General features: G+C 46.1%; 1 protein-coding gene across 4 annotated transcripts in view; it reads right to left on the bottom strand.

Moving 5' to 3' along the window:
- The window catches only part of pik3r4 (phosphoinositide-3-kinase, regulatory subunit 4), a 122,035-nt gene that overhangs the window by 45,240 nt on the left and 63,577 nt on the right, over window positions 1–13,218 (bottom strand). The gene's annotated exons all lie outside the window — the stretch shown is intronic.

Genomic DNA, 13,218 nt, shown 5'->3' with positions numbered 1-13,218 from the left:
TTACTATGCACCCCTCACACCCACCCTCAAGGTTATGCTCCAACAACAACAAACAACTCAAAAAGGAGGGAACTTCATAATGGGAACCCACTCCTTCACAGTCTCCCTCTAAAATCTATCTTATCCAGTCTTTACACTCATTCCATCACTCTCACTGAAACTCCACTTCTTTCCCCCATTGCAGGAAGAGAGGTCACAATACGAGTGAGAGGGAGAGAACAGGAGGAGGACCACCATCCTTATCACAGCTGACCAATGCTGAGGAGGCCGCTCTGGAAATTGTGTGATCAGTGGAACAGCTCGAAGAGGGCGACAGAAAGACGGGCTCAGTTGAACAACCTGGTGACAGAATGCTTCTCCATCCATCTTATTTGGCTTTCATGAGTGACACGTATGACATCTGATGACATTAGAAATTGAATGCTCATCATGTGCACAATGGGATGTGTCTGCAATCTACACATCACATGTCTAACTCATGTCTTTACTCTCCCACAGGACAATCAAGAGCTCCCCTCCCTACTGTCCAGGAGGATTCCTCAGAGGATGCTGCATCCTCTGAGGGAGCAGCATCAGCAGAAATCAGCGCACCCAGCACCAGTGCAGAGATGCACACCACGGTGGGTCGTGTGCGAGATACAGCAGTGTTGTCACCTGGTGTATCACAACGCACGAGTGAGCAAGAGCAGATGGTGGAGACAGGGACAGCAGTGAAGACTTCTCGTCGGAGGCCGCAGGACGCTCCTAGCTCTGCTCAGCTGCATGTAGATGCTGAGCCTCGGGGGCCATCTAGAAAGAGCGTGGTGCTGGAGTTTCAGGACCAAGTGCAGGAGGCTCTGACTGGGTTTGCAACCACGGTGACTGCGAATGTGCAGAGAATTGAGGAGTCCATCTCAAACATGAGCAATGCCGTGCATGGTGCACGCAATGGCGAATGTAGGTCCCGCCATGGAAAGGATGGCAACCTCCATGGAGAACATAAATCGTCAGACTCAAATGAACATGGCGACTTTTCTAAATAGATGGGCATCTATCATGGAGAGGAACCAGAGGTACATGGATGTTCCAGTTATGAGGACTGTCAGTACAGAAATGGGTCCTCATGGCCCCACTTGCTTGCTAGCAGAGAAGTGCAGGTGGTTCATGAGAGGGATGCTGGTGGGAGGCGACATGCAAGTGGGGGCTCCTCTCCAAATGCTCCAACTTCCATCCCCTTGCCAACCCCTCGGTCAGAGCCCCAGATGACTGCCGGAACAGTGATGGCCGTGTCTGCCCCTGTGCAGCCGCAGAAGGAACAGACTTTGGCGGAGCCTTCAAAGGCTCCAAAACCCAGAGGATGACCGCCAAAGGCGTCTAAGCAGGCACAGCAGGGAAGTGAGCAGGCTATCTCTACATCTGCTGAAGCCACAGGGGTAGCACAACGTAGAAGCACGCGTGAGAGAAAGCTGACACATAAATGATCACAAGGGTACTCACTTGGGTGTTCTGATAGAATTCAATGTTAAGTTTCTGTTCTTTTATTATGTTGGAATAAATTAATCTTGTATGAACGTTTGACATTGTTGACATTTGTAAGATCACAATTTGAGGTGGCACAGTGAAGGGTGAGGGCGCCTTTTATGTCCAGCAATGCAGGCGATAGTGGATATAGAGTTAACACCAGTACACTTCCAGCCTGAAGACAGTCTTCCAAATCATGAAATCAGCAATCTCGGACATTTGAAATTGAGCAAATTTGAGAATGCAGCTTTTAGACTGTAGTTGCAGATGTGAAGTTTCCAGCTCGTTGGTCTTCCCAACACACTTACCTGGCGTGATCGCCGAACGTTGTGAAATCCGAATAAAATGTTGGAAAGTTGCAAACGGCTCTCAAAATAGCAGTTAACAAGCACTTAACAAGGAGTTGTGTCTTAAATCCCTTACCCACCGCTTGGTGTCGGGTCTGTTGTGAAATCACAGACCCAACACTCTTGAAACTCACACGGAGGCGGGTTCGCGGCGGGTTTCCAACCCGCCGTCAATCATTGCAACTTTAACACCTGACCTGCCTCCAAACCTGCCCGCTGAGCACCGGCAAAATCACGGCCATAGATATTGTTCTCTGCAGCTGTGACTGGGAGTTCCGAAGGTTGTGTTGCCTGCCTGGTGTCAAGGTAAAAGGATGTCTCCTCGGGGTTGGAGAAGAACTTGTGGGGGGGGCGGAGCGGGAGGATCCAGTTGTTGTGGTCCATGTAGGAACCAACGACGTAGGTAGAACTAGGAATGAGGTTCTGTTCAGAGAGTTTGAGAAGCTAGGGTCAAAATTAAAATACAGAACCTCACAGGTAATGATCTCTGGATTGTTAACTGAGCCACATGCAAATTGGCATAGGGACAAACAGATTAGAAGGTTAAATGTGTGGCTCAAAGAGTGGTGTGGGAGGCAGGGGTTTTAATTCATGGGTCACTGGCACCAGTACTGGGGAAAGAGGAAGCTGTTCCGTGGGCTGGTACCAGTGTCCTGGTGAATCGAATAACTAGGGCAGTAAACAGGGCTTTAAACTAATGAAGCGGGGGTGGGAGGATTCAGGAAAGGGTAAATGCAAAAGCAGCAAGAGAAATGTCATGGCTGTAGAGCAGAGTAGTGATCTGGGTAAAGATAAGCAGAGTGGGTCAGGAAGGGACAGAAAGATTAATAAAGGTTATAGGGCATTAGTGACTAAACCGACATCAGGGGAAAAATAGAAAAAAGTTAAAGCTAAAGGTACTATATCTCAATGCACGAAGCATTCACATCAAAATAGATGAAATAATAGTGCAGATAGAAATAAATGGGTTTGATTTAATAGCCATTATGGAGACATGGTTGCAGAGTGACCAAGGTTGGGAACTAAAAATTCCAGGATATTTGACTTTTAGAAGAGACAGGTAGAATGGAAAAGGAGGAGGGAATAAAGACAGTAGAGAGAAAGGATCTTGACTCGGAAAAACAAACTGTAGAATCAGTTTGCGTGGAGCTAAGAAACAAGAGGCAGAAAACACTCATGGGAGTAGTCTATAGGCCCCCTAACAGTGGTTAGTGTCAGGCATAGTATACATCAGGAAATTAGAAATGCATGCAACAAGGATAATACAGTAATCATGGGGGACTTTAACTTTCATATAGACTAGGCAAACCAAATCTGCAGAAATAGTGCAGAGGAAGAGTTCATGGAATGCATTCAAGGTATTTTTCTAGATCAGTATGTCAAGGAACCTACAAGGGAATTGGCTATTTTAGATCTAGTACTGTGCAATGAGACAGGGTTAATTAATAACCTTGTAGTAAAGGAGCCTCTGGGGAACAGTGATCAGAATATGATAAAATTCTCAAACTCAACATAAAATTCTATGTTGAGTTTGAGACTGATTTAGTTAAGTCCAAAACTAGGGTTCTAAACCTGAACAAAGCAAACTACATAGATATGACAGGCGAGTTGACTAAGGTAAGTTGGGAAACTAGATTAAAAGATATGACAGTAGATAAGCAATGGCAAACATTTAAAGAAATAATTCATAATTTGCAACGAATATACATTCCCTCAAGGAATAAAAACACCACGGGAAAAATGGTCCGACCGTGGCAGAGGCTTATAATGTTGCCAAAAAGAGTACAAGCCTGAGGATTTTAGAATTAAACAAATACTGTGTCTGCCTTTATGGAAGAAGATGCAAAAAAACCTCCTGGAAATAGTGGAGAACCAAAGGTCTAGCGAGAATGAGGAACTGAAAGAAATTAATATTAGTAAAAAAATAGTACTGTAGAAATTAATGGGACTGAAAGCCGATAAATCTCCTGGACCTGATGGCCTACATCCTAGGGTTTTAAAAGAGGTGGCTATAGAGATAGTGGATGCATTGGTGGTCACCGTCCAAAATTCCATAGATTCCAGAACGGTTCCTGTGGATTGGAAGGTAGCAAATATAACCCCACTATTTAAGAAAGGAGGGAGGGAAGAGAGAAAATGGGGAACTACAGAAAAGTTAGCCTCACATCAGTAGTAGGGAAAATGCTAGAATCTATTATTAAGGACGTGGTAACAGGGCACTTAGAAAATAATAATAGGATTGGGCAGAGTCAACACCGATTTATGAAAGGGAAATCATGTTTGACGAATGTTAGTTTTTTGAGGTTGTAACTAGCAGAATAGATAAGGGGGAACAGTGGATGCGATGTATTTGGATTTTCAGAAGGCATTCGATAATTAGTGGGAGTGGTATATAGACCTCCAAACAGTAATGCGCAGGTTGGGGATGGCATTAAAAGGGAAATTAAAGAAGCGTGCAATAAGGGCACAGCAGTCATCATGGGTGACTTTAATCTACATATTAGTAACAATACTGTGAAGGAGGAATTCCTGGAGTGTTTACGGGATGGTTTCCTGGACCAATATGTCGAGGAACCAACCAGAGATCAGGCCATCTTAAACTGGGTATTATGAAACGAGAAAGGATTAATTAGCAATCTTGTTGTACGAGGCCCCTTGGGTAGGAGCAATCATAATATGACAGAATTCTTCATTAAGATGGAGAGTGAAGTAGTTGACTGAGACACTAGGGTCCTGAATTTAAATAAAGGAAACTACGATGGTCTGAGGCGCGAGTTGGGTAGGATTGATTGGAGAATGTCACTCAAAGGGTTGACGGTGGATAGGCAATGGCAAACATTCAAAGACCACATGGATGAACTACAGAATTTGTTCATCCCAGTTTGGCATAAAAATAAAACAAAAAAAGTGACTCAACCGTGGCTAACAAGGGAAATTAGGGATAGCATAAGATCCAAGGAGAGGACATATAAATTGGCCAGAAACAGCAGTAAACCTGAGGATTGGGAGCAGTTTAGGATTCAACAAAGGAGGACAAAGGGATTAATTAAGAAGGGGAAAATAGAATACGGGAGTAAGCTTTCAGGGAACATAAAAACTGACTAATAGCTTTTATAGATATGTGAAGAGAAAAAGATTGGTGAAGTCAAGCGTAGGTCCCTTGCAGTCAGAATTAGGGGAATTTATAATGGGGAACAAAGAAATGGCAGACCAATTAAATACTTATTTTGGTTCTGTCTTCACAAAGGAGGACATAAATAACCTCCCAGAGATGTCGGGGAACATAGGGTCTGATGAAAGGGAGGAACTGAAAGAAATCAGTATTTGTACGGAAATGGTGTTAGGGAAATTGACGGGATTGAAGGCCGATAAATCCCCAGGGCTTGATAATCTACATCCTAGGGTACTTAAGGAAGTGGCCCTAGAAATAGTAGATGCATTGCTGATCATCTTCCAACATTCGATGGAATTTGGAACAGTACCCATGGATTGGAGGGTAGCTAATGTTACCCCACTATTCAAAAAAGGTGGTAGAGAGAAAACGGGGAATTACAGACCGGTAAACCTGACATCGGTAGTGGGGAAAATGCTAGAGTCCATTATAAAAGATGTAATAGCAGAGCACTTGGAAAACAGTGACAGGATCGGACAAAGTCAACATGGATTTACAAAAGGTAAATCGTGTTTGACTAATCTACTGGAATTTTTTGAGGATGTAACTGGTAAAATAGATAAGGGAGAACCAGTGGATGTGGTGTATTTGGACTTTCAGAAGGCTTTCGATAAGGTCCCGCATAAGAGATTAGCGTGTAAAGTTAAGGCACATGGGATTGGGGGCAAGGTATTGACTTGGATAGAGAACTGGTCTTTTTCCGAGTGGCAGGCAGTGACTAGTGGGGTACCGCAGGGGTCAGTCCTTGGACCCCAGCTATTCACAATATATATTAATGATCTAGACAAGGGAACTAGATGTAATATCTCCAAATTTGCAAACAACACAAAGCTGGGTGGGCGTGTGTGCTGTGAGGAGGATGCCGAGAAACTCCAGGATGATTTGGACAGGTTGGGTGATTGGGCAGAAGCATGGCAGATGCAATATAACGTGGATAAATGTGAGGTTATCCACTTTGGTGGCAAAAACAGGAAGGCAGATTATTATCTGAATGGCAACAGATTGGGAGAAGGGGAAGTGCAACGAGACCTGGGTGTCCTTGTGCACCAGTCACTGAAGGTAAGCATGCAGGTGCAGCAGGCAGTTAAGAAGGCAAATGGTATGTTGGCCTTCGTAGCGAGAGGGTTTGAGTACAGGAACAAGGATGTCTTGCTGCAGTTGTACAGGGCTTGGTCGCCTTATCTGAGGATGTTCTTGCCATGGAAGGAGTTCAGCGAAGATTCACCAGGCTGATACCTGGGATGGCAGGAATGACGTATCAGGAGAGATTGTGTCGATTGGGCTTATACTCGTTGGAGTTTAGAAGAATGAGGGGGGATCTCATTGAAACTTATAAAATTCTGACAGGACTGCACAGACTAGATGCAGGAAGGATGTTCCCGATGGTCGGGGAGTCCAGAACCAGGGGTCACAGTCTAAGGATAAGGGGTATGCCATTTAGGACAGAGATGAGGAGGAATTTCTTCACCCAGAGAGTGGTGAACCTGTGGAATTCTCTACCACAGAAGGCAGTAGAGGCCAATTCATTAAATATATTCAAGAAGAGTTGGATATATTTCTTAAGGCTAAAGGGATCAAGGGGTATGGGGAGAAAGCAGGGACCGGGTACTGAATTTGGATGATTAGCCATGATTGCATTGAATGGCGGAGCAGGCTTGAGGGGCCGAATGGCCTACTCCTGCTCCTATCTTCTATGTTTAGATGCCAAACAAGAGGTTATTAAACAAAATTAGGGCTCATGGGATTGGGGGTAATATACTAGCATGGATTGAGGATTGGTTAACGGACAAAAAAACAGAGAGTAGGAATAAACGGGTCATTTTCGGGTTGGCAGGCTGTAAGTCGGGGGGTATCGCAAGAATCAGTGCTTGGGCCTCAGCTATTCACAATCTATATCAATGATTTGGATGAGGGTCCTAATGTAAGATATCCAAGTTTGATGATACAAAGCTCGGTGGGATTGTAAGTTGTGAGGAGGATGCAAATGGGCTTCATGTGGATATAGACAGGGTAAGTGAATGGGCAAGAACATGGCAAATCGAATATAATGTGGAGAAATGTGAAGTTATCCACTTGGGTAGAAAAAATGGAAAAGCAGAGTATTTTTTAAATGGTGAGAGATTGGGAAATGTTGATGTTCAGAGGGACCTGGGTGTCCTTGTACATGAATCACTGAAAGTTAACATGCGGGTACAGCAAGCAATTAGGAAAGCAAATGGTATGTTGGCCTTTAATACAAGAGGATTTGATTAGAAGAGTAAAGACGTCTTACTGCAATTATATAGGGCCCTGGTGAGACCACACCTGGAGTATTGTGTACTGTTTTGGTCTTCTTACCCAAGGAAGGATATACTTGCCATAGAGGGATTGCAACGACAGTTCACCAGACTGGTTCCTGGGATGGGGGGATTTTCCTATGAGGACAGGTTGAGTAGACTAGGCCTATATTTTCTAGAGTTTAGAAGAATGAAAGGTGACCTCATTGGAACATACAAAATTCTTACATGGCTTGACAGGGTAGATGCAGGGAGGTTGTTTCCCCTGCCTGGGGATTCTAGAACCAGGGGTCACAGTCTCAGAATAACAGGTCGGCCATTTAGGACTGAGATGAGGAGAAATTTCTTCATTCAGAGGGCGGTGAATCTTTGGAATTCTCTACCCCCAGATGGCTGTGGAGGCTCAGTCGTTGAGTATATTCAAGACAGAGATTGATAGATTTTTGAATATTAAAGGAATCAAGGGATACGAGGATAGAGCAAGAAAGTGGAGTTGAGGTAGAAGATCAGCCATTATTGAATGGTGGAGCAGACTCGAGGGGGCTGAATGGCCTACTCCTGCTCCTACTTCTTATGTTCTTATGACCAGCAACAGCGCCCACAGCAATCTGCTGCTCAAAGACCTGTAGCTGCACAGCAGAGAGGCAACCAGCAGAGAGGCACAGCGCACAGGAGGCATGACCCACGAAGCAGGGTCTATCGGCAGAGGCTCAGTTTGCTTGACATGCATGAACACCAATGTCTCAGGAGGTTCAGAATGTCACATCAGGTGGTGGCTGTTGTGTATGTACCTTTAAGAGAATAACTGGTCTCAGACTGCAGTACCGGCAGTGACCACCCCTGTATAAGAGGCGCCAGTGAGCCTCTGATGTTTTCAGTTTCACTATTGACTTCCATCAGTAAAGACTTGTTTTGTTCAACTCCTGCTGTCTGTGTCTCAATCATTCACGGACGTAATACTGGCGACGAGCAGATACGAACCTACCTACAGTCTGCACCACCTCCTGGGATCCATTCCTACAGCGAAGTGAGCAGAGGTCGAGGCCAGAAAGAAAAGAAAGTAAGAGGCAGTAGAAACGGGCATCGACCGTGGGCATCCGCCCCTGTGTTGCGGAGTTGAAGATTGCTGGCGAAGCTGTCGGAAGCGGGGCCTGGTTCCGTCGACGGTGCTTCAGCTAATCGGGCTGGTGGCAGGTAGTGCACTGATCCTTCCTGGGCTGCGGCGGTCGCGAACTCGAGCGGGTGGCTTGCAACGGGGCCGAGCAGCGTTGTCGGGAAGAGAGGGTGGAGCACACAGGGCGCGGCCGGTGCTACAAAGCCGGGCTGCGTATAGACCCGCGAAGAGGGAGGCATGAGTCCCACAGGGTTGTTCCACGACGGGAAAATAATAAAAAAAGAAATATTAAACGCGCAAGAAACCGCGAGGAGCTGCAGGTTGCAACGGGAACCGCAGAAAGCAGCGCTAACAACAGCGGGGAAGAAGGCAAAGCGCGGGAGGCGCCATTTTAGATTTGCAAGATGCCGAAGACTGGCTGTATCACTGCTTTTGATAATACAATAGAGGATTGGACCACGTATGTGGAAAGAGTCGAGGTATATTTCGAGGCAAACGAAATAGCGGAGGAGAAAAAGGCATCGATATTGCTAAACTTAATGGGCGCCAGAACGTACGGCCTATTGCGGGACCTGATTACTCCAGCCAAACCGAAGGCGAAGAGTTTTAACGAAATTGTTGCGGTCCTACAGGAACACCTAAACCCTGCACCGCTGTTGATAGCAGAAAGATTTAAATTCCACAGGAGAACTCAGCATAAAGATGAGAGCAATGCTGAGTACCTTACGGAACTACGCAAGCTATCAAAGCACTGCCAGTTCAGAGCAGGACTGGCAGATACCCTACGGGACAAATTTGTCTGTGGACTCCCGAGTGAAGGAACACAGAAGAAGTTACTCTCAGAGAAAGAGCTGACGCTAGATAAGGCTTTCAGCATCGGATGAAGCAGCAGCCAGGGGAGCTGCAGAAATTCAACAAAAACCACAGGAATACGGCACCCGCGAAATGACACGGGGTTTGCAAAATGTTATCGCTGCGGCAGAACTAACCATGACCAGAAGGACTGCCGGTCCAAAGACAAAATATGCAGGCAATGCGGGAAGATGGGACACATTGCACGAGTTTGCAGGTCTGGGAAGAAGACCAGCGACAACAAAAAGGCTACTAAGGAACCGTACAAGAAAGTACAAAAGATGACGGACAGTAGTTCCGAAGACCAGATGAGCGATAGTGAATCCGGGAACAGAAAACTAAGCTGTCTCAAACTTCACAAAGTAATCGCAAAAGAGGATCACCGAACCATTTGGGTCACCCTCACGATAGCAGGGTCCCAAGTTAAAATGGAATTGGATACAGGATCAGCGCTAACCGTCATGAATCGACGAGACTACGAGCGGCTATTTTCACACATACCCTTGAGAGAGACATCCATCGTCTTGACGACGTATACGGGGCAAAAAGTATACCCCAGAGGAAAAATAAGGGTGCCTGTCGAATACAACGGCAAGAAAATACGGAAATTGTATCTCTACATACTGCCAAATGGTGGACCACCGTTATTGGGACGGGAATGGATCAGGAAGATAAGCTTAGATTGGCACTCCATTCATGCAATGACGGTGGACGGTAAAAAAGATGAAGACGTCACTCCTGGACGATTGTCAACAATCTTAGCTAATGCCAAAGAGGTATTTCAACAAGAACTGGGCACGCTTAAAGGCGTAACCGCCTCGATAAAAATAGAAGAGAATGCAGTTCCCAAGTTTTTCAAAGCAAGACCGGTACCATATGCAATTCGCCCAGCAGTCGAGGCAGAGCTGGAGAATCTGGAGAAGGCAGGCGTGTTGTCTAAGGTCAACTGGAGCGAGTGGGCGACACCAATCGTTCCTGTCATGAAGAAAACGTTAAGCAATAAGTCCGGGGAGCCAAGGAAGATTCGCGTCTGTGGGAATTTCACGGTGACGGTGAACCCTGTCCTTCACACAGTACAATATCCTCTTCCAAGGGTAGAAGACATCTTCGCCTCACTGTCTGGAGGGAAGCGTTTTACAAAAATTGACCTAGCACAAGCATATTTGCAGATGGAGGTTGAAGAGTCCTCTAGGAAGTATCTCGTGATTAACACTCACAAAGGTCTTTACCAGTATCATCGATTGGTATTCGTAGTAGCATCGGCTCCGGCGATATGGCAAAGAGCGATGGAACAAGTCCTGCAAGGGATTCCGGGGGCTCAGTGTTACTTGGACGACATCCTTGTGACAGGTGAAGATGACAGTGAACACCTTAACAACCTAGAACAGGTGCTCACTAGACTACGGGAACATGGGCTGCGAGCCAACCGCCCCAAGTGCGAATTTTTTAAGAAACAGCTATCGTATTGTGGCCACGTGATTGATGAAGAGGGGTTACATAAGTCCCCTGACAAAATTGAAGCGGTTGTTAAGGCCCCAGCGCCTGAAAATGTGTCGCAACTGAGGTCATTCCTCGGATTGGTGAATTACTACCATAAGATTTTGCCGAATTTGTCGACAATTCTGCACCCACTGAACGCCCTGCTACGAACGGGGGTAGCATGGAAATGGAGCGATGATTGTAAGCGGGCCTTTCAGAAGAGTAAGGACTTAAATCACTTCAAGGGAAGTATTGGCTCACTACAACCCAGCACTGCCGATCAGACTGACGTGTGATGCGTCTCCCTACGGCATTGGGGCGGTACTGTCACATAAATTCCTTGATGGTTTAGAGAGGCCGATAGCTTTTGCGTCACGCTCGTTAACTTCTGCCGAGCGTAACTACGCCCAGATTGACAGAGAGGCCCTCAGCCTAGTGTGGGGGGGTGAAGAAGTTCAATCACTACCTGCACGGTCAAAAATTTACTCTACTAACCGATCATCAACCTCTTGTCTCCATTTTCAACCCTCAGAAGGGCGTACCGATAATGACAGCACAACGGCTGCAGAGGTGGTCCCTTTTCCTAGGGGCACACCAATATGACATCGAGTACAAAGGAACTAAACAGCATGGAAATGCTGATGGATTGTCACGCCTACCGTTGCCGACGGTGGAAGAAGACCTTACAGTGGATCCAATGGAGTTATTCCACTCAACCATAGTCGAATGTCTCCCTGTGACGAATGCAAACATAGAAAAGGAAACACGGAATGACCCGACACTATCACGGGTCTATGATTTAACGGTGAAGGGCTGGCCAGCACATGGCGAACTACTGCTGCCAGCATTCTCGCCGAGAAGAGAACAGCTGTCAGTGTGCAGAGGAACCTTGATGTGTGGATCCAGAGTAGTAATTCCACCTAAGTTGACGGATAGAGTGCTCAATGAGCTTCATGAGGGTCATCTGGGTGGGGTAAAAATGAAGAGCTTAGCCAGAGCGTTTGTGTGGTGGCCGGGAATCGATAGAGAAATCGAAGAGATGACCAAGAGCTGTGGAGGATGCCAGAAGGTCCAAAACGCCCCATCACAAGCTCCTCTGCATCCATGGGAGTGGCCCTCATCTCCATGGCAAAGGGTGCACATTGATTTTGCTGGTCCCTTCATGGGCTCGATGTTTTTAATTGCGGTGGATGCACAAAGTGGCCAGAGGTAATTAAAATGTCCTCAACCACCACGGAAAAAACTATCACAGTTTTACGAACCATATTCGCCAGGAATGGGCTGCCTGAACAGATTTGCTCTGACAATGGACCACAGTTTGTGTCTGAAGAGTTCCGGAGGTTCTTAAAGAACAATGGCGTTAAGCATTACACATCCGCCCCATATCATCCAGCCACTAATGGATTGGCCGAGAGGTTTGTCCAAACATTCAAGAAGGCTTTCAAGGCAATGTGTAATGAAGATATACCCCTACAACACAAGGTGGACAACTTCTTGTTTGCCTACCGGAATGCGACACATGCGGTTACCAACCAAACTCCAGCCATGATGTTCTTCAATCGAAGACTACGATGCCGCTTGGATTTGGTTAAGCCAAACGTCCGAAGAGATGTGGAGAACAGGCAGTTTCAGAATATGAATGAAAGGCCGACCAGGAGTTTTAAGATAGGTCAACCAGTTTTGGCCCGGGACTACCGCACTGAGAAATGGCAGCCAGGAACGATTTGTACACGACAAGGACCTCTCGTGTATACCGTAGACGTTGGGGAGAGCATTGTAAGACGCCATGCTGACCAGATTCTAGAGTCATTGGAAAATGTCAACTCCACACCACGATCTGATACACCTGGTAATGAAATCGACGTTCCAATTACAGCTACCGCAGAACCGGTAATATTGGAAGCAGATGAACCAAACAATGACATTGATCCCGACTCAACATTGCCAGAAGAACCTGATACCCCAAAGAGGCGTTATCCAGACAGAATCAGGAAGCCTCCTCAAAGACTGAACTTATAATTGCTTAAACTTAACCAATGTATCTAGCAACCGTAATTGTGATTGTAATTAGTTATCATTTAGTTGTTAAATGAATGTTATGTACTGTTTATCTAAAAGGGGAGGAATTGTTGTGTATGTACCTTTAAGAGAATAACTGGTCTCAGACTGCAGTACCGGCAGTGACCACCCCTGTATAAAAGGCGCTAGTGAGCCTCTGTTGTTTTCAGTTTCACTATTGACTTCCATTAGTAAAGACTTGTTTTGTTCAACTCCTGCTGTCCGTGTCTCAATCATTCACGGACGTAATAGTGGCAGCCTCCGAGAAGACCTGCTGCCTGCTGGCCACGCGTTACCAGTGGCTGTCAAAGTCACCACCGCCCTCAATCTTTTTGCCTCAAGATCCTTCCAGGGCTCTATCGGTGACATATGCAGGATCTCCCAGTTAGCTGCCCACAAATGCATAAAAGAGACGACTGA

Source organism: Somniosus microcephalus, chromosome 5, assembly GCF_052327205.1.
Source record: "Somniosus microcephalus isolate GS21.2 chromosome 5, FLI_Smic_1.0, whole genome shotgun sequence".
Classification (NCBI taxonomy): Eukaryota; Metazoa; Chordata; class Chondrichthyes; order Squaliformes; family Somniosidae; genus Somniosus; species Somniosus microcephalus.
The sequence above is the reverse complement of the archived record's forward strand: the minus strand, read 5'-3'. Positions and strand labels throughout refer to the sequence as shown.